We start from the raw sequence: 24,374 nt of genomic DNA on the forward strand, positions 1-24,374 counted from the left end.
TTACTGTTAAACAATTGAATTTATTATATTTATTTGAATATGCTGTACCATGAGCAGATGTTAGGCAACTTGAGAAAACTTAGTTTTCTTTCATTTGCTTTGTCTTTTAAAAATTGCATTTCAGATTCATTCTATCAGGTTGTTTTTTGGTTGGGTGTTTTTTTTTTTTTTTTTTAGAAAAAAGGAAAACCACTTCTGTCTGCAACAGTCCTTTACAGAGTTTGAAATCTTAGATACGTCCTGATAAGAGAGATTTAAAGATTGATTGAATACTAGAGATGGTCTGAAAATGGTAAACATTTCTCAGTGCTTTCTTTAAATTTTCCACAAAGCTTCTGGAACATTTGAATTAACTGCCTCTAAGTCAGTTCAGTTTTCAGGCAAGGAAAGTTGTTTTGTTTTTCCTCACTCGTAGTATTTTTACGAGAAGTGAGGACAAGATCAGGCAGATGGAAGGAAAAAAAAAAGTGTGAAGGAATTGCAACATCAAAATCTTTAAAACTGCAATATTGGTTTGAAAAATGAAAACATTAATTGTGTAGCTTCTATGTCTAAATTTCAGGACATTTTAAAAACGCCATTTTAGTTTTTAGAAATGCTGAGAATTAAAAACATTGATAAGCTCTACTAAGCATTTTCATATGGAATCTATTTTCAGCCACATACCAGAAAATGTCTTTGTTATTTTTTTGAATGAGACCCTAATCTTGGAATGACTTTTCATTTATCAGAGCCTTTTAAGTCTGCTATTGTGTTTCCAGTCAGATCCTTTCCACTCACTTCTTTTTTTTTCTGTGTCAGCCTCTTGCAAACTCACCATAGGGCAAAGTTCGCAGTTATTTTCCACAGGCACAAGGATTTCCCCTCTCAGGGGTGCATTTGGGCTTTATGCAGTGGAAGCCAAGCACAAATTAATGCCAGCTCTAATCATTTGTGATAAAGTTTCTTGTGGTGTATTATATTTAATAGCGAAACCTACAATTTGTGATTGAGCTTGTTAGCAATTCAAAGGCCTTTGTTTCTCATGTTGTTTAGTCAGATGAAATGGCTTAGTGGGCTTTTTTGCATCACCAGCACTGGCATTTGTCTCAGTGTTGGTATTTTTATTAAACGTTGTGTTTTCACTAAGCTTCCCACTTCAACAATAATTTAATATGTTAAAATACTGCATTCTAGGAAGAAAAAAAGTTCTGGTATCTGCAGTTGAGAAGTTGGAAAACATGAAGGCAGCATGCCAAAAAAAAAAGATTTTTCCGGGTTTTGGGGGGATTAACAATATTGTAGCATTTAGATTCTCTGAAATATATGTATTTTAACTTGTCCCAGGGTGTTCATGTTTATTTCCATGCATTTGATAGACAAGAAACATCTGAAATTCTCTCAAGAGATTAAAAAAAGCACAAAGCCTGTTTGTCCTCCCCTGTTTCGCTGTCACAGATTTTATGACTCTTGGTAGCAACAAGGATTTGCATTCGTATCCTTGATCGAAATTTCCACCTCCCCATCCTTCTGCAGCTAGGATGTGCCAGTTGTCAGCCTGGCTGCCATCTCCTAGCCTCCTGCAGCTGAGTGGAGCTTTTAATCGGTCTTGGAAAGTGGTTCGCGATCCCTTTGGATGAAAGGCTAATGTTCAGGCTGTAGTTCCTCATATCAAATGTGCTTTTGCATTTCTCACTGGGTGTTCGTTGACTTCAGCTGGAGCTGAGGAGACCAACAGTTGTTTGCCTATGTCAAATAACTAGCTATAACAGGAGAACCAAGGATGCGTGGATCAAAAAAGAGACAAAGCTATTCTCATTAACCGTACCATGGGCTCAAATTGCTCAGTAGTGTTTTACCAGGTACCAGCGTGAAAATTTAATCAATCAGGTTGTTTAGGTAACCTATGCTACCTATTAGAGGCCAATAAACATCTGCATCATGAAATGAAAGCGTGGGCAAGAAATCTGGGGATTTTGTGAGAGTTTTGTTTTGAAAGAGCCAGCCTCGTCAGAGTCAGGTCTCCAGAAAAGTATCACCCAGGTACCAGTGCAAATCAGCCTGGGTTTGAGAGGCTGCTGTTAGTACAGACTGGCGCTGGCAACCATCCAGCCCAGCGCCTCATTTTGCTTTTTCTTCTGACATTGAGATGCAACCTGTGGCTGATTCCCTTCCTGTCTCTCCTCCTACCATTTGATTGCCTTGTCTTTATAGAGTTGAGCTCCTGGGCAGGGCGAGGCTGAAAGCTCCATCTTATTACGTGTTTGCAAAGTACGTAGCACAATAGGGCTGATCTCGGTTAGGATCTCTAGGTACTACTGCACTACCAGCAATTGTTACTATTAATAACAAAAACAACTAGTCGTAATAGAGTGTGGAAAGGGGAATAGCTTGGCATTATTAATGTCAAGTTTAAAGAGCAAAAGTTCCATTTGTGTTATTACCTGTCATTCTCTGGAGAACTGTAAGCATCTCCCTGAATAGAGATCCAGTTTCTGCCCTTACCCTATATAACTTCATGGGTTTCAAAACAAGTTTTAATGTCATTAGAGCAAATTGGCATGAAGTCAAGGGATTTTGCCCAAGGAATTCAGTTGTCTTATTTTTGTAAGCACGTGGCATCAGAATGATCATTGAGAATCTTACCCATACCAGCCTTTCTTCCCAGCTATCTCAGTTCCTGCTTGTATCACCAGACCTTCTGTCTATGCCACTTTCTATTCTAAGTGGCAAACATCTTTCAAACATCTTCACCCTTCAGGATATTTTACGCTCCTCTTGCTCTATCTTATCCAGGCACAAGGGATAATTGTGTGGTCTGGTCGTTACCTAGGAACTTGGTCAGCCCTCCTCATGTTCTCAAGATTGGTTATAGATTAATAATCCTCTGTGGTGTTGCTGTGGGTTAATTGTCGTAACTCATCAATGGACTAATGTATGTGGCTAGCATTTAGTTTTATGCATTCCTCTTACTTGCCTGCAACATTTTTCTTTCCTGCTGTTTTGCATGAGAGTACCTACTTCCGTGACAGATTGTGTCTGGAATCCTGAATTAGTGATTTAGGCTATCCTGCTGTTGTTGTCTTTGCTTGCACTTTAGAAATCCCTTTGCACTTCAAAATATCTGCGTTTCAAGAAAAAGAAGAAAATTCTCTCTGATATGGAACTGCTTAGATTTCTTTGGTAGTCTTTTAGTGTATCAGTCAGTGCTTTGTTTCCTGGTAGGTACGATTCCTCTATAAATTTCTCCCTAAAATCCTTCAGGGTACCTCCTAGAGGAGCATGGAGTCAGTATGGCTTGAAAATTGTTTTAAATCATTTGTTTATTGGATAGTCCATGCATAGTTCATTCTCCTTTACAAAATGCAATCAGTTGCTCTGCATCAATCCTCATAAGCTACAGTTAGAATCTTCTTTTGTTTTTCCAGAGAAGAATCTGAACCCTGACCCCACCACTGCTTTGAAGTCTTCCCCTGATAGACAAAGATGAAGCTTGAGGTATCAGAATGTCCTGGGAGGGATGTGACCCTAAAGTGAATGAGGACCCGATGGGGTCGTCTTGTTGCACAGGGCTGGAAATAGGAGGGAGTGTGACTCTGCATGGGAGTGTGGCTGCTCTAGAGCCCCTATAATTGCAAAATGTAGCTGAAAACTGAAGAGAAGCCGGAAGGCTGTGCTGGGCAGTGTATGATTTCCTGGTGTCATTGCAGGGGATCGGGAAACATGATTTAATGGGGAAAGGGGTTTTTTTGTCTTTGGAAATTGATGCCCACGTGGATCTAAAAGAGAATGAGTTGGAAATTTTCGCTATGGTATTTTGATTCCAAGAGAGACAGTGGCATTGGTAAGCAGTAAAGAAACAAAACTTACTGTGATTCTCAAGGAAACTCAGCAGAAGAAATAGAAAGTAAGGAAAGGCCAATTAGAAGATGCGGTATAAAAGGGGGTTAATTCAGATCACATAACAAATCAGGATGTTCCCAAAGTACAAGATACTCCTTCAGGAACATCCCCACATAAAAAGGAAGTGTCAGGTGCCGTAGCCAGACTAAATCAATCTTCATGACATGACACGTCTGTGGGCTTTTAACCTCCTTGCTGTAGTACCTCTGCAACTGCACTCTCCTGTCGTATCGACGTGTTCCACACATAAAAGTTGTAGATATAAACACTTCATCTTTACTGAAGAGTAGGCGCAATGAAAGATGTTCAAAACAACCCTGTGATTTTCTTCAGAGCGCCAGAATTTGTGAGATAATGTCAGGTGTAAAGAAAAATTCTGAAATTTGCAATGAGACTATTTAAGGTGAAATGTTTCCTTCTGAACCCAACAGAAAGACAGAGGAATGATACCAAACTGGTTTCTTGTCATAGATCAGCTGTCAGAATGAGCAGATAATACTTCATGGCATCCAAAATAGAGATCCTCCAGATCAATCTGCACAGCCCCTGTAAAAATAACCAAGGCAAAAATAATTTTGCAGCAGTTAAGCATTTGAGAGGTACACAGTGACAAAATGCAAGTTAAGAGAAAGCTCTCAGAGATTAACTAGTACAGAACGGTTATTTTGCCTTTTCTCTGATAATTTTCCTTCCACTCTCCTGCCTCTTCCTTTCACTTTTTTCTAATACATGTGCCAAGAACTCTGTTTCCAGTCAGCCAAATCAGACAGGTTGAGCAGATATCTAAGGGAACAGCCTTTGGTAAATCAAGTAGGGATGTATAGGTAGAACTAGAAATGAGTGGCATGGGCTGAACATGCCTGTATAACTTGAAAGGTTTTACTTATTCAGCCCCACAGATGCAGCATGGCAACAGGGATGTGATGTATTGCTTATTTAGGGGGATGTGCCAGAAATTGTGAGGTGCAGATCAAGTCTTGTGAGAGAAAATCAGGCCAATTGGAATCTTGTCTAATGTTTTTTTAATTAACTTAAAACTCAATCTTTTATTTCTAGAAAGGCGTGCTTGAGGGAATGGAGGCACCTGGATGCAAAACCATCTTCCAAACAATTTGGAATTTATTCTTATCAGAGTGATTTTTGACTTAGCTTTATTTTGAGCTAATTTTTAAAGCAAGATGCCAGGCAATACAAACCTGTATGAACTGAAAATAAAGAGGAAAATCCTACTGGTTTCTGATAGCTGTATAGTGTACCAGTCAGTCCACTTACTACAATCTTTAATGTGTATAGCTTCAAAACTTCTATACAACAAAAGTTGGTTTTAAAGGTCAAAATCAGCTTCTTAAAAACCACTCAGAGTGTGACAGCCCGTTCCTAAGAAAAGTTTGCCTACATGTAACAGGTGAAGATATATTGCAATATGCTGGGGTTTTTCTGATCTTTTTATTTATGAAATATATCTTTCCCAGGCATATAACCAGCACAAACCCAAATATAAAATTCACATAATAAGCTGATAAAAAGCCGAACATCTTCCATGGCCCTTCAATCTGCCAGTTCTTGTATTCTTCACCCACTTATGTTGTTCTCAATACATCTTTTTGCCTAGGGAAATCCGCAGGATTTATAATGTACCAAGAGAGCAAAAAAATCTCAATCCTTGCCATGCTAAGGTGAAAGTTTCAAGTAAAAGGATCATCTCCCAAAACATCCTTGTCCGTGTTTATTTTAGTCTAATCTACTCAGATTTTATATAGTTTTAGATTATCTTCATCATCATAGTATTTGAGCATTACTTCCTACAGCCCACATATGGAAGGAAACACTCTTATATATGGCTGGCAGATATTCAGGAACAAATGGGAGTCCAAGAGGAAGAGCCTGAATGACTAATGACATCTTTAACACTTGCAAGCATTTGCTCAAGATGCATCAAGTTCTGATCTTGCATCACTAAGGTCCACACCTTGAGCGCTGCTGAATGATAAATGAGGAGCAAAATGCACACATGTTTTCAGTTCCCCTAAAGCTACGGTGGAAGCTACTAGCTGATCTTACATGGTATCATGGGATGACTGGGAGGGAGAGTCAGGGAGGAAGAAGGGCAGATTATGTGATACAAACCCTTATGTGTTTAATAAAGAAGCACAAGGAGCATCTGTGCCTCGGCTGCAGAAGTGCCTGTGAAGGCAGCCATGAGGATACTCTGCAGCAGCAGCAGGGGTGGGACTTTGCTCAGTCCCACTCACAGAATGGGCTACATGGAAAAGTTATGTCCAGTTAGGATGAGGGAGAGAGATGTAAAATGCAAATTCATAGGAACTTCCATTGTTCATGGAATAATATTTAGGCCTTGCACGTTACTGGCATGCAAATACTGGAATGACTGTATCCTGCCTTTTTAATAGGCTGCATGGGTCTGTGAAAGAAGCAGCCCTATCCAGTCATTTGCTTAATGAAGCCTGAAAAAAAGATGAAGTTGGCTTCTATAATGCTATGCTGACAAGTGATATAATATTCTTATTCGTCTTTTAATCCTCCTCTTTCAGGTGTCTAATTTGGTGCTTCCCCTATTAACTTTCTCATTTCTTTCTATGCAGTACATCAGAGGCCACCATACCTCTTGTCATAATATTTCCAGTTTTTCAGAGGGAGCAGTAAGTAACTACAAGATAGTTCTGAATCTTTCATCTTCGTTTCTAAATCCTGTAATTTCTTTAAAGTACACACTCTCTTTCTTTCTTTCTTGCCACCAGAAACAAGAACTTATTTGAATGTCAAACAGGGCCTTAATGAATCCCACAAGATAATCATAGCAGCAGCTGTCCAAGTTAGTTTCTATAAATAATTCTATATGATCTTTACTTAAGTTTTTAAGTGCTAACTCAAGAGTCTGCCTTTTTTGTAATTTTGAGGAGTGAGGAACTCCTGAGTATTGCAATCATGAAATTGTTGATACAAAAATTTAGAAATGTCTTGAAATAATTTTAATTACCATTCAGGAAAGGTTGGCATCTCTAGAATGGTGGTAACTAAATTTCTTACACTTTACTAACTTGATTCAACAGAGTATATGTCTTAAGGGTTTATTACTGTCCTCTAAGGAAACACTGAGTGCATACAGTGTTTTTCCTGTACTCTACCCTTTAAAACTCTGTCATACAAAGAAGGGCAAACGACAGTAAATTGAAGTTTTGTTGCCTTAACTTCTAACATCTGTGCGCTCTATCCATCACTAGCAGATGCTTATGCCTTCCTTTTGGGCATAAAAAAAGTCTGAGGGTATTCTAAATTTGAATCGCTTTCTTCGCACATACATGCCAGTCCCAAAATGAGGATGTGCAGCCAACATGCAAGGCAGTTCCTTCATGTAGGAATCCTAGCCCAACATCTCTGTCTGGTTCCCAAGAGACAACTCTTAACACCAGAACTGATTTAACAAGAGTCAAGGCAGACAGCCAATTTTCAGGCTGTTCACATTGCCTCCTCTTCTGAGTCTGCCAAGGTACAAAGTCCTTGCATAACCCGAAGACTGAACAGCAAGACAGCAGGTCTCCCTAAGAGATGAAAACCTTCTTGCACGCTGTAAAGGTAACATTAGAAGATGTGGTAGTGATGCTACGTGGCGATGCCTCTCATAAAGAAATGCCTGCTTATCTATTAACAGAAAAGGTAACTGCAAAGCTTTAGAGCTTCACTTTTGACCAGCATTTCTGCAGTTGGGTTCTCATCCAAATTATTTGTGTCTGCAAAACAAGGATAGGAATCAGCTTTCTCATAGCACACTGATAGTATTTTCATGTATCTTTAAAACGTTTTCAGTATGCTTAGTGACAGGCTTGTTCTCAACAATTTTGATTCCCAGCCTGATCACTTACACAAATGGGGACATTTTTACCTCATGAACTTCATTTTTCTTCCATCAATTACTCTAGCTTCATGCCGACGTCTTGTAGGGTATCCCTCAAGTGTACTGTGTTTCACACATGCTTTTCTCAGAAGAAAAGAAGGTTTTTTTTAATTTTTTCTTTTTTAGTAGCTCAGAGCTGGCTGTCTCCAGTTCTCTGCACCTTTTTCCCTTCGATCGTTTCAGATTTTCAAGATACCACTAGTAACATAGGAAGGCTGCAGTCACCTCCAGCCTGTTCTCAGCACTGCCTACAGACTGATGCAAATTGGCACATTTAAAGCCCAGGCAGACAGCAGCTGTGTAATCCAGTGGCATTTCCCTCTAAAATTTTCTGCACAGAAGAGGAGCTTGAAAGGAACATGAAAGGAATTAACAGTTTGGGGAGAAATCCAATTCCAACCCCAGAGGCAATACTACACTAAGCAATAAATCTTCTTGTCTGTATCTACAGAAAGAATAAGACACTCCTGACTTGCTAGCTCTGTCTCTACAGCCGGGCAGGTGCCTGCAGACCTGCTGCCCCCCTCATCTATGTCAGGGACCTATTTGACCATGCTGCAATTCCCTTTCAGCGTATGCTCCAGGTTTTCTTTTCCATGGAAACCAGGAGACTATCAAAGGAGGAGGATGGGAGAGATGCTGTGTACCTTATTTCAACCTGACATGGCTTTAGGACATGAACAGAAAACACCAGAGCCAGACACAGCTTTTTTTTTTTTTAGCTTGCTAGGTATCCAATAGTTTCAGGCAGTCAGACAGTGTCTGATGAGAAAAACAAGCTAAAAAAATCTCAAAGCATCCAACTCATACAGAAAAATACCTACTAAACTGGGGGGAAATAGAGACTTAAAACTAGTCACTGTTGCAAAGTCGCAGACAGTTACGTAGCTTCAAGGTACAATGCCTCCCATCTAATTCCAGCACAATATGTCACTTGGCTTTGAAGAAGGCAGAGTGAACAATAGTCACTCAGTAGCAGAAAACATTGGTATCTATTGTGCCGGTACATCAGTATTGGAAGGACGATTTCTGTGTGATTGCATTCCTGAGATCCTAATGGTTTTGGCGGTTTTTTGACTATTCCTTTTCAGTAAGAATAGGCCTGCTTCTAAATTTCCCATTAAAACAATGTTTTTGATAAAAATGCAGTTTCTGCCACATGAACAACATGCTAACAACTCTTCCATCGGGACACATTTAAAAAAAAAAAAAAAAAGAGGCTTGCTTTTAGAGTTGCCTAACCTAAGTTTACTGTCCTTCAGTGCGTTGAGCTAACCCAAAAGGTTGAAGGCTGAGTTACTTCCCTGCGAGATTGGTGGGGAGCTGCCCCTGCTGCCCTCCAGCTTCTCTGTCCCAACTACTGCTCCAGCAGCAAACTGTGCCTTCCCGGCTGGGCTGAGGCAAGGAGCCTGCTGCACGTGGCGGTGACATTATAGGAGAAGGAGTCCAATGTGGGAGGCCACACCGGGGAGGAGATGCAGAAACCCAAGCTGCAGCTCTCAGGGGACATGGTTTCCATGCGCAGCAAGATGGAATTTAACTTTGAGCTGTCTCAAAATAAAAGGCTGAAGGATATTTCTTTCCCACCTCCCTTTTACATCACACGGGTATTCTCTTTACCAGTATCTTTAGGCTTTCAGTTCCTCTATCCAATGACTGTTCTGCTTCTGGTAGAATTTGGGGAAAGGAACTGCAAATGGAAAATACATCCCCTTGTTTATATCCACCTCTTCCCCGACACGCTTTGGTTAAAACAAAAATTGCAGATCTTATGTCTCCTTTTCTTTAAGCCCAGATTGCTTCTTTTAATGCTTTCTGTAGTGATTTCAGCCACACTTTTTTGTTTGAGAAGAAATAAACCACTTCACATTTAAAAGCCACAAATTGTTGCTTCCATTTTGTCAAAAAGACTGGGCTCCTTCCAGATTTAGAAATACACTGAAATCTGCCAAGTTTGTCAAACATTACCTTCCTGTAACAAGAAATATTCATACTTTTTGGATTAAAGAGAAAGAGGAAAAGCAACCATTCAAATGCCTATAAGAGGGAAGGTTCTGTATTTTCTTGGGTGCAGACGTGAGGGAGGAGGAATACGGAAAGGCAGAATAAAAAAGAAAAAAGCAGACAGAAACACCGAGCTGAGGGCCAATCTCAGTTTATAATTGGTATCAGATTCTGCCAGTCTTACTCTTGTAGCGCAATCCCTATTGATTTCTGGAGGTTCGTCACAGGATAAGCTAATATTTAACATAAATAAGGGTTACCGAATCTTGTCCTTGAGAAGTAGGGGTCAGGAAGCTGTTATCAATTCAACTGCTGTATTCCTGACTGGCATGCCTGCCCAATTCAGGGTTAATTAACTGATTACTTAGAAAGGAAGTGTTGTGGAAGAGCATGGTCATTACCATTTATATTCATTCTAATATGATGTATTTGAACTCCCCCACCATCATGTCTTACAGAGAGCAATCTGGTGAAGGAGGATGACAAGTCTTCGCAAAATGATCTCCAATTCTGCCAGGTACTCATAGTTTAAGTTGTATAGAAATGCAAGATCAGACACAGTGTGAAGGGCAATAACGCACAGATTCTTTATTCCACGCTATTTTCTAAGCTTGCGTGATACAAAACCTCATCATTACTGGGCAACTTGTTCACTTCTCATGTCAACCTTTGCTACCTAGAGCACTCCAGCCTGCAGGAAAGAAACGCTGATTTGAATTCTGCCATGGTGCCGTACATCTGAATAACATTCTGGAGCGATTGGCATGGAGTCCGGATGCTGGGGTTGGATCCAGTCTCGCTGCCAGGAGGCAATGTTGCAGAGAGGGGCTACAGCTGTGGTCTCTGAAGGGACCTGGCTACTCTATCTACGTATTCTTTCCCTGGGTCTCGCGGTGCTTGAAGATGCTAATTTGTTCATGTTTTCCTCTGTTCATTAATGTATTCTGTCCTTAAAAATTCAGCATTTTAAAGTAGTAATGTATATTGTCTATCTGAAAGATTAATCACAAGGAGGTGCTTAAGGTGGGAAGGCTTTTCCGGAGAGGTTCCACATGTTGTCAGCTAGTCACTTTGAATGGCAGTTTCCAGTTAGGTCCCTTAGATTTTGGAAGTGACATTTAGTCTGACATGTGCCAGCCATGCAATCTCCCTAGCCCTGCAAAGTGCAAATATTAACATAAATGCATATTAAGATACCGTGTGTTAGCTCTTTAACGGAAATAAAGAGTGAGTGTTCCAGCAAAGGCAAGCAAATAGCATTGATTTACACTGGCTTGAGGATTTGGCCTGTTATCACTTCTTTATGCACTTTCTAGAGGACCTGCAAACTAGATAAAGGCTTTTTCTGGAACGTGGCAAGTAATTGTATGTTTAGGCTGATGAGGAGTAATGTTGGGGAATCTTTCTCAGAAATTGTTCTGCTGCTTCCTCAGCTACTTGTTTAGTTCAATCCTCCATCCTAGGCCAGCCCCTCAGGTGCATCTTCCTTCTCAGCCATCTTGTCTGAGTGGATTTTGAAGAACAGCTCAGATGATCCAGGATATCTGTGTGCCTGACCAGTCCGTCTTTCAAAGGAGATCGCAGACCGGCTGCATCCATGCTGTGCTGAGCAGAGCCCCCGGCAGCAGCCCTGCACCTCGCTCCCAGCCTGCCTGTATGGAAAAAGGTACACAAGTTGCTTCAATACTTTCTGAAAAGCTCTGTTGTTACTGCAGAAGTGCAAAGCAATGGCAGTGCGCGTGAAATCACACCAATGCTTCCAGAAAATGTCAAGCTTCCTGCTCAAAGGTGATGTACCTGCTCTGCGCCCGCAGTGCTCTGGGGTAAGGGCCACGTGCTGAGCACCCGTGTGCTGTGGTTGCTCCCGAGCGGCTCCTGCAGCACTGCTGGTGGTATCATTCTGGTGGCTGTATTTGTTTAAAAAGCTGATTTTGTTTATAGCGTAATTGGATTGCAGTTTTCTTGGGCGTTTTTGCCTGTCTAATAAGTATGCTGTGAGTATATCTGCAAGCATTCACACGTTGAGATAAAATTACTGGTGGTGCTCATCTCCCCCTGTGCTACTGCTGCTACCTCCAGCAAGTGCTCGTGTGCCTGAATGCCCATGTACAGACACAGATGCATGTGTGCAGCACCTGATCCTGCTTCTTAATTATTTTTAGCTTTAGCACAATTCCCTGAGTTGTTCTGCTTCCTGCTGATGAATGGAAAACTGTAGTAGTGCTGTTTCATTTCACCAGCCTCTCAAGCGTAGAAATTATGGTAAATTTGAGAACAAGTGAGATCAGATTGATAGCTACACCTCCTTCTTTAATTAGCCAACCACAGGATCTGTGGAGACAAGGGAGGGGAATAAGATTTTACCATGGTGAGAGCGCTGGAGATTCTTTCTTCTCTGTTCTTTCTTGTCTGTCTGTTCTGCCTGAGAGTGAACCCTTTGGTGACGTGTGTTTTATTTACGACTGCCCTGACTATGCTACATCAATGGTTTCCCTGACCTTGGCTCAATGATTATGCAACAGACCGTTGTAAATTATCTTGTCACTAGAATCTCCATTTAGGCAAGTATAATCACTTCCTTGTAAGAACCCAGGCCTGGTGTACAGAAACAAAAAATTTACTGCATAATAATGAGAGCAATGTGCTATTAGGGATGAAAAAGCCCCTCTGCCATATGGAAAACTACCATATACGGGTGCTTGGAACCTGAACGTCATTAATTTGTGCAAAGTGCTTAGCTGTCCTCGGCAAAAAGGTGATAAACTGTAAAATATTATTTTTAGTTGCATTATGAAATACAGCATGCCCCATCCTTTATTTAACACAGTATTGAGTCTCTCTGTGCCTTGCTGCAGTGACACTTGGCAGTGCTGCGATCACTACTTGGCAATGCTTCTGCAGGCTCCATGTTGCAGGGAGCGTTCTTCGCCTTATTGGCTCTCTGATCAGTGTGACTTGCAGTCTAGTTTTTCTACACCCATGGTAATAAAACATGTAATGCTAGTTCCTTGCAATGCATCAGAGGAGCGAAGTGGAACAATTGCGTTGTGCTTGCTACGAGAAAATCATATTATGGAGATGAGGAATCAAATGGCCATGTGTCTGCAGGTGTGTATGTGCACACGTGTGCATACTGATTCCTTGAAGGATATGTATCCTCGCTTGGCTTTGCTAGCTGGGCTGCAGGAGATGTGAAAGGCATTGACTATGATAGCAATGGTTGTGTCCAGCGAGCTAGAATCAATTTAAGATGTAGCATATTTGCTAATGCCAAATCTGTTCTCGTGTTTGTTTCACTTCAGCTGAGAATTACACTTTCCCTTCTTGTATCTCAGAATGATGGAAAATGTCCCTCCCCTAAAACAACCCTTTGGTACATCTCTAGAGCAACTCATCAGTAACTTTCCATTTCGCTCTCCAAAACCTTGAATGTAAACCTTGGGCTGCTAAATTATTATTACTGTATATGAGGGAATCACACTATCTTGTTCTTACTCCAAAGATTTCACAATTAGTCCTCAAGCACCGTACTTTCTCCTCTCCCTCTCCATAGTAACAGGGGAACTGTTATTTTGGTATATTTGTTAGGAATGTAGTTAGTATTCACTGAATAAACTCAGAAAGCAATATTTCACATAGAATAATTATGAATATGTATTTACTTGAATAAGCTGTTGATTTTGCATGAATTCTGCACACTGTTTCTTAGGCAAATATGCTAATGATTGATGTGTGAAAATTTACTTTATTTTGGGCTTGTTAGACTCACTAACATAGTGATCCAAATCCAGAAAATTATTTCCTTAAGCCTAAGGAGCCATAACAATTATAGAAATATTCCAGGGAAGTTGATACATCAAAAGCTTCTCTATGGATATGATGACTTTGCAGCAATATTTTCAAACAAAATTTATTTTGATGTTGTCTCTTGGCATTGGTATTCAATCGAGTCCTCATAGCTATATTAGCTGTACCAGGAAACCAATTTCATTAGCGTCCTTTCACGTGGTCTCTGTGACAAACACTGTGGACAGCACTGTGGGCAATGATGCCAATGGGCAGTGAAATGCGCAGTGCCAGTGAGCAATGGCTACCTCAGCAGGCAGTGGGGAGCTGTGGATGTTGTTTGCCTGAACTTTAACAAGGCTTTTGACAGTCTCCAGTGGTATCCGGGGTGCTGAGCTGGAGACATGAGGACTGAGTAGGAGAATGACAAGATGAATGGAAAAGTGGCTGGATCACAGGGCTCAAGGAATAGCATGCAGCAGCTGAACTAGTTGAACTAGTGAGTGGTTACTAGTGGTGGTCCTCAGGGGTCACTACTGGGTTTGATACTATTTAATGTCTTTGTTAAACCTGGACAATGGAATAGGATGGACCTCCACCAAGTTCACTGAGGACCCAAAATTGGGGGAACAGTCAATACACTGAAGAGCAGGGTATTGAAGAGGCATCTCAACAGGCTGGAGAAATGGGTTGACAGAAACTTCATGAGGTTCAACAAAGGCAATTGCAAAGTCTTGGACCTACTAAGGAATAATGCTCTGCAACAGCACAAGCTGGGGTCTAGCTGGCTAGAAAGCAGCTTTGAAGGGAAAGCCCGGGGGTCCTGATAGACAACAAGTTGAATAGGAGTCAGCAGTGTGGCCTCGTGGCCAAGAAGGCCAGCAGCATACTGGCTTTATTAGCAAGAGTGCAGCCAGCAGCTCAGGGGAAGTGATTACTCCCCGCTACTCAGCACAGACACGGTAAGACCATGTCTGCAGAGCTGTGTCCAGTTTTGAGCTCCTTGCTACAAGGAAGACACGAACATTTTTACTGTGAGAGTGGTGAGACACTGGAACAAGTTGCCCAGAGGATCTGCAGATGCCCCATCCCTGGAAGTGTTCAAGGCCAGGCTGGATGGGGCTTTGGGCAACCTGGCCTAGTGGAGGGTGTCCCTGCCTGTGGCAGGGGTGTTGGAACTAGATGATCTTTGAGGTCCTTTCCAGCCCAAACCATTCTGTGATTCTATACTGGAGCAAGTTCAGCAACAGCTACCAGGATGCTCAGGGAGCTGGAGCATATGGTCTGCAAGGACAGGTTGAGAAAGCTGGTTGTTCATCCTGGAGAAGAGACGGCTAAGAGGGTATCTTATTGCTCTCTGTAACTACCTAATAAGTGGCTATAGAGGAGACGAAGCCAGACTCTTCTTGGGGGTGCACAGCAAAAGGGCAAGGGGCAGTGAATAGCAGTTGCAGCAAGATAAATCCCAATTAGATATAAGGAGAAGAGCTTCACAATGAAGATGATCAAGCACTAGAACAAGTGCTCAGAGAGGCTGTAGACTTTGTATGCTTGAATATATTCCAAAACCTACCTGGATAAGGCCCTGAGTAATCTCATCTCATTTCAAAGCTGACCCTGTTTTGAGCAGGGGTATGGACCAGACATGAAAGCTCCCTTCCAGCTTATTTTATGGTGAGTTTATGACGAACACTTGTAGTGAATTTTGCACTTGGAAAAGTACTCCTTTTATCTGTATTTTGGATATCTTTCATGTCACAGTAAATTCTACCAGAAAGGCATCCAAAGAATGGGAGCTTTGCCAAAGAAATGAGTGCTGAGACTAATTTGTATCATGACAGTCTGGCTATGAATTTATAATTATATCACTCTCAAAACTGACTGGTTCCGTACCTACAGATCCCTGTAGCTGAACATTAATCACCTGCTTCTAGGGATGAAAACCTTCTGGTGCTTTAATCTACATGTTGTGGTGGATGCAACTCCTGCCCTTCACTGCCCAGCCAGGCGTGCTCGCTCTGTGTTTCCAGCCTGCCTGCCTGCCTGCACTGAGTAGGCTACGCAACCCCACCTATGTACGAAGGCACGCGACTGCTCTTCAGCCCAGCTGTCAAATAGCCAAACGTACAACCTAAGCGTCCCCCACATCACATGCATATGGAGGAGTACGCAGAGAAGTTCCAAGCTGACCTGACTTCGAGTCGATGGGAATTGTGCCATTGATGGCAATGACAGCAAGATTTCACACTTCCTTAAACATGTGCATACAAATCCTAGAGGCAATGTTTAATGCAAAAATAAGCTAGGTAAGCAGATTTACACAAAACCACTAATTGTTTTTTATGTTGTTCTTTTTCTTTTTTGAAATGTGAATGGGACATTGTTTGCAAAGTGAGTTTAATAGTTTGTTCCTGGTGATGAACCAGAAACAACTGTTTTGATGTGAGTTTGTATATGGAGGAGTATGCTTTGCACTTTGCTTGGGCATTTCAGTGGCGAGGCATCTATTCTTCTAATTCTCTGGCTGATGCGCTCAATGAAGCATGCATAGAAAAGTCCTCTTAACTGTTTCAGAAGCTTTCTTTAAGCCCCCAAAGAGTATTTTAATTTCGGCATGTATGGAAAATAAATGCATAAAAAGAATTAAACTTGGGAGTAGCTACATGGTACAAGATTTTTCAGTATTGCTCTACTAATGGTACTGATTGAGTACAAGATGTGTTGCTTGCCATTTCCCGAAATAAAAAAAAATGAGCTGTTGAGTCTTAATGCACTATTCCAATTATGGTGATAAAATACTGAATCAAGTCTTTCTTGAAAAAAACCAAAAAACCACCACACTTGGAATTAAACAGTTCAACAGAATTAATAATGATTCCAGATGGGCCTGTATTTGGCACTAAGAAGTGTGTGAAAGGAAACATTTTCAACCAGAAGTTTGAATGATTTATAAAAGTTCTTGAGAGATTTTTCACTAGTAAAGATGCCCTTTCAACCTCTGCACATTTGGAGCTAACAAAGGAAGTGACACTCACTGAGTCAGAATCTTGGCATTGGTGAAAAACACACATATGCTCACGAGCAGAAGTGCCTGAAATAGTAGAATTAAAAGCCCCAGCAAAGCCAGGTTCTCAACACACTCTCTGTGCATTATTTCCCTGCTAGTAAAAGAGGAAGAGTAGCAGTTCCTCACCTTGAAAAGGTACTGAAAATAGGAAATAATTTGTGATTGTGGGGTAGATAGATATCGCAGTACTGATACCTATAGCAATACGTTGAGAATAAAAGCAGCTTCTGCTTGCAAGTTAAACCTTTCTTTAGGTCTGTGAGAGACAAGACACTGGTCCAGAAAGAGAGAGGTTTATGATTGACAGCAATTATTTTAGTATCTAATGTTGGGCAGACTTTGGACTACTGGAAATAGCAGAAGGCAGAGTTATAAACTCTTATCCAAAAGCAAACATTATCTTACTCCACTGACTAATTGTCTCCCTTTTCCACAGCATCCCTGTTACAACCACAAAGTATTTAGTAGACATTTAGCTTTCTTAAATGCAAGTCAGCAGCTGGAGTTAGGAAAAGAGTTAGCATCATGTGGTCAATCAACCTCTTTACTGGTCAGCGTGATTCATGGTTTATATTAAACGGAGGAACAAGGAAACAGATTACACACACTTCATGTGTTACGTTAAATCAATTATTAATAGACAGCTGGGTATCTTACTGCCTTGTACTCTGTTACGAACTTGTGAGAATGATGAACAGCAAAGCAGAAGCTAATAGACTGCCCCAAACCACTTTTTTACCAATTATGGTTTTAGCCTAGTGTCAGTTAATGGAAATAACTGAATTTCACATCCTGCCTCTTCTGTGATTTACAACCCATTCCTTGATCGAGACTTTAGGGAGGGTGTCTTTTGTAGGGGGCGTGGAAACAACAACATATGGCTTCTGACTCGTATTACATCCATTTGTAACCTGCAGATTTAGCTTCTTTTTTTCCTACAAAACCCGAGAGACAACCCCCCCGTTGTCCCGGTGCAGCCAGCTCCCAATGCCACAGAACCTTTCTCCTTGCCAGATCCCCCCCTTTTATCCCAACGTCCCTTTCCTTTATTCCACTACCTTAACACTTTCTGTCTGCTAATGTCACAGTCTTCCTTTGCACATAAGACTGCCCAATTATTCATAATTTCTGGGCCCAGGTTCAACAAGTCTGTTTGGAGATGATAGTTGCGCTGCACACACAACTTCCTTTCATATCGGTGGTCCTGAGGCTTGTATCAGGCTCCTGAGAGCTCATCCTTTCTCATGAATAAATGGCATTCTGATTTACCTGTTTTAAAATGTTAATAAATGGTTCCACAGGCAAATAATTGGATTCCAATACTTCCTATAACCATCACGTGCTGACAATCGCATGGCTTTATCCTGCAAGTGTCATGATCCTTGCTATAATTTAAAGACAGATGCAACGTGATTAGGAATTTCATTCATTAATTCTAATTCTTGAAAATAACCAAGAGTGACCCTTTAATGTTTCATTTTTAATTCCATCTTAGTGCATAAGCGGTATATCTCTACCTTCTATTAACTGTAAATTTAAGAAACATCAAAACCCTTCCTTTCACTTTCTGAATTTTCCAGGCCTTCTGTTCTTTCCCCTTTACTGCTGCACGACCTTGGGCAAAAAATCCCCAACCTTGCAGCCTGCATGTTGGATCTACAAGAGTTTTCTTTTTGTCCGTGTACACTGAGGCAGATTCTGACACCCACACACCTCACAGCACTGCGCTCTTCAGGTTGTGCTCGCTGCTCTCTTCTGCCTTGAGAGCGAGGGCCGCAGACACCGCTTCCCCTTCACCCTCACCATCAATTTATCCCCTTTAAAAGGATTTGCAAGGTTGCTGTGTTCCTTCTTGTTCTTGCTTGGTTTGTGATCTTTTGCAAAAAGATTGGTAGCCAATCTGATCGTGCACTTTTTCTTCTCTCTGCTTGCTTCGGTAGCCTCCGTGGAGTGAAGCGTATCATGTTGTCCGTAGCTTCGTAATTTTTCCATTCGTTCAGCGTGTTCAGATGAATCTGACTTTCTAGTGTTTAAACCAAAACTCATCCAAGTGAATGGAAAAATTCCTAATTCCCCCAGTTTCTGGACCTCATAAACTTGGCTTGTTTCTCCAAAGCTTTGCGCCTTTTGTGTAATTATTTATAACTTTGCAAAGCTGGGAGGGGTGGAGTTTTTATAAATGTTGCCCAAATAGAATATCAGGGTTTCACACCCCCTCTGCATAGCTGTAAATGAGCTAGAAAACCCAGAAAATCTGTTGCGCTGAATAAAATAATACTAATGGAGTTCATGTTGGGCTTAAGCAGGCAGAGCAAAGCACCAGCAGCTCTGCCTAGGAAATGTAGGGAGAAAAGCCAAACCTCATAAACATTTCCTTTCAAGGAAAATAGGTTTTGAAACAATGTAAATAAAGACATTACCAAAACCATGTTTTTCTTCTAGGAAAGGACCATCCAGGATGGAGGGTTTTTTCCATTTATGAAATAAAGAAGCCTGTGAAAAAGCTATCAAAATCTATCAGAAGCACAGCAATCTGGACAAGAAAGGAACAATCAAATGAAAATTAACTTTTTTTGGTTTTTTAGGATTGTAGGAGCTGTCTGTGAAATATTTTATGTTTTAAAGGTCTCATTTTCTGACAAAAGATCAGTTTCAACAGAGAATTTTCAACCTATGCTTTTTCACATGCTTCTGCAAAATAGTGGATGCTAATGCTAACCTTTATTTACAAAAATAACCCTAAATTTGAATGAACTGCTTGGAAAAATAGAACCTTGTGGTTCTCCCTTGCTAGGAGACACAGCCTTCCTGCCTCCTTCCTGACCGAGCCCATGATAAAGGTACGAGTTGAGACTTGAATCCTGCAAGACCCTATGGCAAGCTGGATTGCTTTTCGCTTGCTGAAAGCTGTGTTGCAGAGTTCTAACACCAACTGCAGGTCTGTGTATGCACAGTGTTATTTCATATTCAGGATATATCCTTCACAACACCTTTCAGTCTTGAGTGAGAGGCTTTTAGCTGTTCGCTACTGACAGGGAAAGGAAAGGGCATTTCCCAGCCCGTTCCTTGGCTATAGTCTCTAGCAAATCCTTGCTGTCGCAACTGTGGGATCCCCAAGAGGAGAAATTAGAATGGAAATTAAAGGAGGGAGGCTTTACTTCTAATGCAGATCCTGGGGCACACAATGCCTGAGTTAAAGGCAAAGCTACAAGCCCAAACTGTTTATCGGTACAATTTTTTCTTCTAAAAAATGCAAATTTGCAGCAGGACTACGTGTATTTTTGATGTGCCGGAAAAAGGCGTTTGAATGAACTGGCAGGTTCTAAAACCCACTAGAAAGTGAAGCTCACTTCTGCTTTCCCAGTTGCCTAGGTGATTAACATGAGATAAATACAGTTCTTCCTATGTCTATTCTTAAATCTTTAAGACAAAGAGGTTTTTGACTTTGTGTTGCAAGACGTGAAGGTGTTTCAACAGCCAGATTTCACAAGAGCTGGGCTCTCCTCCTCTCCCTTTGCTTGGATCGCATTTCTGCTCTGAAGGTCACCTTACAGTCACTAGCCCAGCGCCCTCCAAACTGCATTAGGGCCGGGGAGGGGGGGGCTGTCCCTGGGGGCAACCGAGTTCAGTGGGGTGTGTGCCTATATGTAAAGCTCCCACGAGTTAAAAATACCAAGTCATATATAATAATCTGTAGCGCTGTTAACACCCCGTAAGCATTAGAACAGCAAAAGGTGGTTGTCCGTGAGAAAGAGCAGATTGCTGGGCTGAAAATTGGAATACCAGGCTTCTGCCTCTGGTGTCCTCACCCAACTGTGCCACCCTGAGACAGTCAACTCATTTCTAATTCCCCCTGCTTCTTTTCCTCCATCTTATTACTCTATTTAGAGAGTAAGTCCTTTGTGACAGGGATCATCCCTTGCTGTGTTTGTGCGGTGCACGACGCAATAGGCTGCGATCTCCGATGATGGCTTCAAAATGCAGGGCCTTCAGACGAGACATCTGATACAGAAATCATCATGTGTGATGGCTTCAGCAAACCTGGTTCTGCTATGTGTTTTCCCTTCTCCTTTCTGAGGACCTCGGGCTGTTTGTAAGCGAGCATCAACACAAGACGGGGAAATGCTGTTGCCCTTCTTTGACAGACCAGGAAAGAGAAGTACAAAAACGTGGAGTGAGTTTCTCCAGTTTATATAGCAAACAGGCTTTTTTCCCCCCCCTTTCTTCCCCAATTCAGTAATACAAAGAGACAAAACATTTTTAAAAACAAAAAGTTCCAAGCATATCTTCAAGTTTTTACCTCCTGCTTCCTTCCCTCTTCACGGGCTGGCAGAAGCCGCCACATTTGTAAGTATGTGTTTCCTTTAATGTCTTTACTTTCCTCCATGATTCTCTGCTGACCTCCGGAAACTCTCTGGGGATTACTGGAGCAAATCTTAGCAGAGCAAAAAGGTCTCTTCTTTACAGAAGAAGCCACTGAACATGTGTGTTAAAGCTAATCCGTGCTGTGGTTATAAACGCCTGCATCCAGCTAGCCCTATTTACCCACAAATCTGGCATTTTTTGGTGAGACTTGAACATCCACACATTGATAGTAATCTGATTTTTTTTTTTATTTTGCATGGTTTTAACTGGAAAGCAAAAGGAACATCACCACCCTTCATTTAACTTTGCAGCTCCATGGTGGAGGAGACAAATTAGAATATCATCTATTTTTAAGACAAGCAAAACGAGGTAAGGGATTACAGTACAATTTGTCTGGCTCCTACAGAATTCAGAGGTGAGGTTGGAGGGATGGAGCTGGTGGTGCTTGAGCCAAAGCGGCCCATTGCCCGAGCACTGTCTGGGAGGGGAAACCATCCTCCTTTGGGCCAAAATCTTCCCATTACCCTGCACCACAAAACAGAGAGCTGCCTTTTCCATTTTGTGCGTTGTGCATGAATTTGGAGCAGCTTCAGAAAGGAAGTTAAAAAAAAAAAAAAAGAAGAAGAAGTTATTTCAGACATGTTTCCTGGGTTGTTGTTTGTTTTTGACGTTTTCAAATGAAGCCAAATGGCAGGAAGCAAATGCAGCCCTGGCTGCGGCGTGCTGTTTCCCTGGCTGGCAGGGACACCTAGTGGGTAGGGCAACGTGTGCCGGTGAAGGCAGGGAAAAACATGCTCTCTTGACTTCCCACCAAGGGCAATATTTCATCTTCTGAGTCATGCTAGTGCCTAATTGACGCTCATGTTATCCTTTGGAATTAACACGAAGTTGGGAGGAATTTACAGCCAAACCTCCTTCAAGGAACAGTGATTGTAACGTGAGAAGGTGATCTGAGCAGCGTTACCTAAACTACCACTAACAAGAAACGCTGCCAGCCTAGCTTTTGTGTGATTTATTCTTTTGAAGCCTGTTACAGTCATAATAACACCTACACTGGCTATATGTGAGAGCTGACTCGGTGGTGGCGTGATTCATCCCTGTCTGCAGTTACGCATTTCATGGGGTATGGCACTGGGGCCACTTTTATTGTATTGCAGACACCTACAAAATGACGTTTACTCCTGCTCTTAGTGGGATGGCTTCGGCAGAAAAAGCAGCAGGAAGCTTAAAGAGAAGAGGGAGGCAGTGTGACCAGCCATCCCCCCCAAAACCAGCAGGGCTGTTTGGTGTCAGGACCGGACTGAAATCCATCCTGCCTCCTCATTGCTCGTGGCAGAAGCCAGGCTTTGCTGGCCCTCAAGCTGTTTCCCATATTGGCTCCTTGATTGCATTCCCTTAACACGGGTTTTTATGGGAAGAGGTTGTTGACTCACTTCTTTGCTTCCATTGTGGGGCTATGGACAACTTTTTTTTCTGGCCTCTTCCCAAGCACCTCTCTGAGGGGGCTGGCATGCAGATGCTACATTCCAGATCGACGGCGTCCCTAAAATCCTCCAGCCCATGCCAGAAACAGAGATGTCACATCTGAGAGGTCTCATGCAGGTAAAAACCAAGGCCTTTTATAAGCATATAATTTTTTTTATTTGTTTAGGATAAATACTTTTCCTCTGCAAACTACAAAATGTGGAGGCTGGGAAGGAGCATCCTCCCGCTCCCACTCTGGGGCCGTAGGCCCTGAAGTGGTTCTTACGCTTAAAAATTTAAGACGAACTGCAATTTCTGAATCAGAAACATTTCACCTAAATAGCAGGAAGCAGTTATGCTCTGGACATTTTGAAATTGTCGTCTTCTGATCTAATTACATGCTAGCAGTAAAACTGACGTAGTTATGGTTATTAAGTACTTTTCTTTTTTTCGTGTTTTACCAGGAATTCTATCTTAGGATTAATAAGCACTTGCATCATTTCTGTCCTATGTGCTATATAAAGGAGCATCTACATCATCAGCAAATATTTTTGTTGTGCTCATACTGCGCACAATGTCAAACGTAAAGGTACAGAGCTTTTTTTTTTTTTTTTTTCTCCCTGAACTCTTAACATTAATTGAGTGGCTTATTCCTCATCTGTTCATTAAAGAAGGAGACTTAATTCTCAGTTAATGAAATGAATACGTTTGAAGGAGGGGGTAAAAATTGCTCCTTTCTGACATAGCTGCATTGACACAGTTTTGTGGCAGGACATAAATATCTGTATTCTAAATACTGATGATGGGAAGAACCAGTAGACATATTTAAGAAGGCTTTTGGCACTAGTAACCTGAATTCTTACATGTAAGCTAGCAAAATGCAGTTTATGCAAAATTATGATTATCAGTGTGTATACAAATAGATGAAAAAAACTCTCAAAGTATTATTGCCAATGACTCGATGTCAAACTGGAAGTAAATTTCAAGAGAGTATTCTGAGCAGATGTGCAGAGATCTTCAGGACTGATTTTAGTCAATATTTTTATTAGTGATTTGGAGGATAAATATAGAGTACACTTAGAAAATTTGCTCAGTCTGGCAGGCAGGATCAGAATGCAAAATGATAAATTGAAGAGATGGTCTCAGATCGACAGGATGAAGTTCGCTAATGACAAGTATGAAGCGCTACACTGCAGAGGGAGATATCAAATGCTTAAATACAAAATGGGAAATAATCAGCTCAGTGTCAATATGAGAAAATGATCTTGTGTGTATAGTGGTTCATAAATTAAATATGACTCAACAATGTGATTATTCTGCAAAAATTGCTAATCCCACCTGGAGTTCTGTTAATAGAACTGTTGTGTGTGGAAGAGGAGAAATTGTGCAGGCATCAGGCTGGATGCCTGCGGCTTCTTAATTACAATCTGGGCACCCAAGTAGTTCAGGCTGCCCATCACCTTCCAGACCTTCCCTTTTCTCCCTCTCCAGGCCCTTTCCCCAGCCACAGCCATTCTTTGCTGGCTTCTTCCATGAAGGATCCTTGACCTCTTCTTCCCTTTGGAAAACATTGCCTATGCTCCTGCTGCCTCGCATTATTCCTTCTCATGGAAATAAATGACTGGTGACGCCAAGGGAGGTCTCCGTGCTGATCCTATAAGCACATGGGATTCCATACAGGCAACATGCCGTGCGCAGAGGAAGCTTGCAGGGACTCTGGTGAGGAGGACACGTGCTTCTGCGGCTTTGGTCTGAACCAAGGGACTACCACACACGCTCAGTGCAAGTGTGTCGCTCGCAGACGCAGCTCAATTCCACGGCGAAATAAATACTTGAAAGAAAGAAAGAAGCAGGCAATCCCCTGAGAATTACTACCGTCCCAGGCAAGAGAAG

General features: G+C 41.7%; 1 long non-coding RNA gene across 2 annotated transcripts; it reads left to right on the forward strand.

Moving 5' to 3' along the window:
- Window positions 1-3,433: 3,433 nt before the first annotated feature.
- Window positions 3,434-24,359, forward strand: LOC129205133 (uncharacterized). Of its 2 annotated transcripts, none has more exons than XR_008576616.1 (7): window positions 3,434-3,477; window positions 10,258-10,316; window positions 10,480-11,465; window positions 21,292-21,386; window positions 22,507-22,619; window positions 22,946-23,070; window positions 23,973-24,359. It is a non-coding gene; the product is annotated as an uncharacterized LOC129205133 (long non-coding RNA). The 2 variants fall into 2 exon arrangements; XR_008576615.1 differs by lacking the exon at window positions 3,434-3,477 and adding an exon at window positions 7,424-7,557.
- The last annotated feature ends 15 nt before the right edge of the window (window positions 24,360-24,374 follow it).

This window comes from Grus americana, chromosome 3 (genome assembly GCF_028858705.1).
Source record: "Grus americana isolate bGruAme1 chromosome 3, bGruAme1.mat, whole genome shotgun sequence".
In the NCBI taxonomy this organism is placed as follows: Eukaryota; Metazoa; Chordata; class Aves; order Gruiformes; family Gruidae; genus Grus; species Grus americana.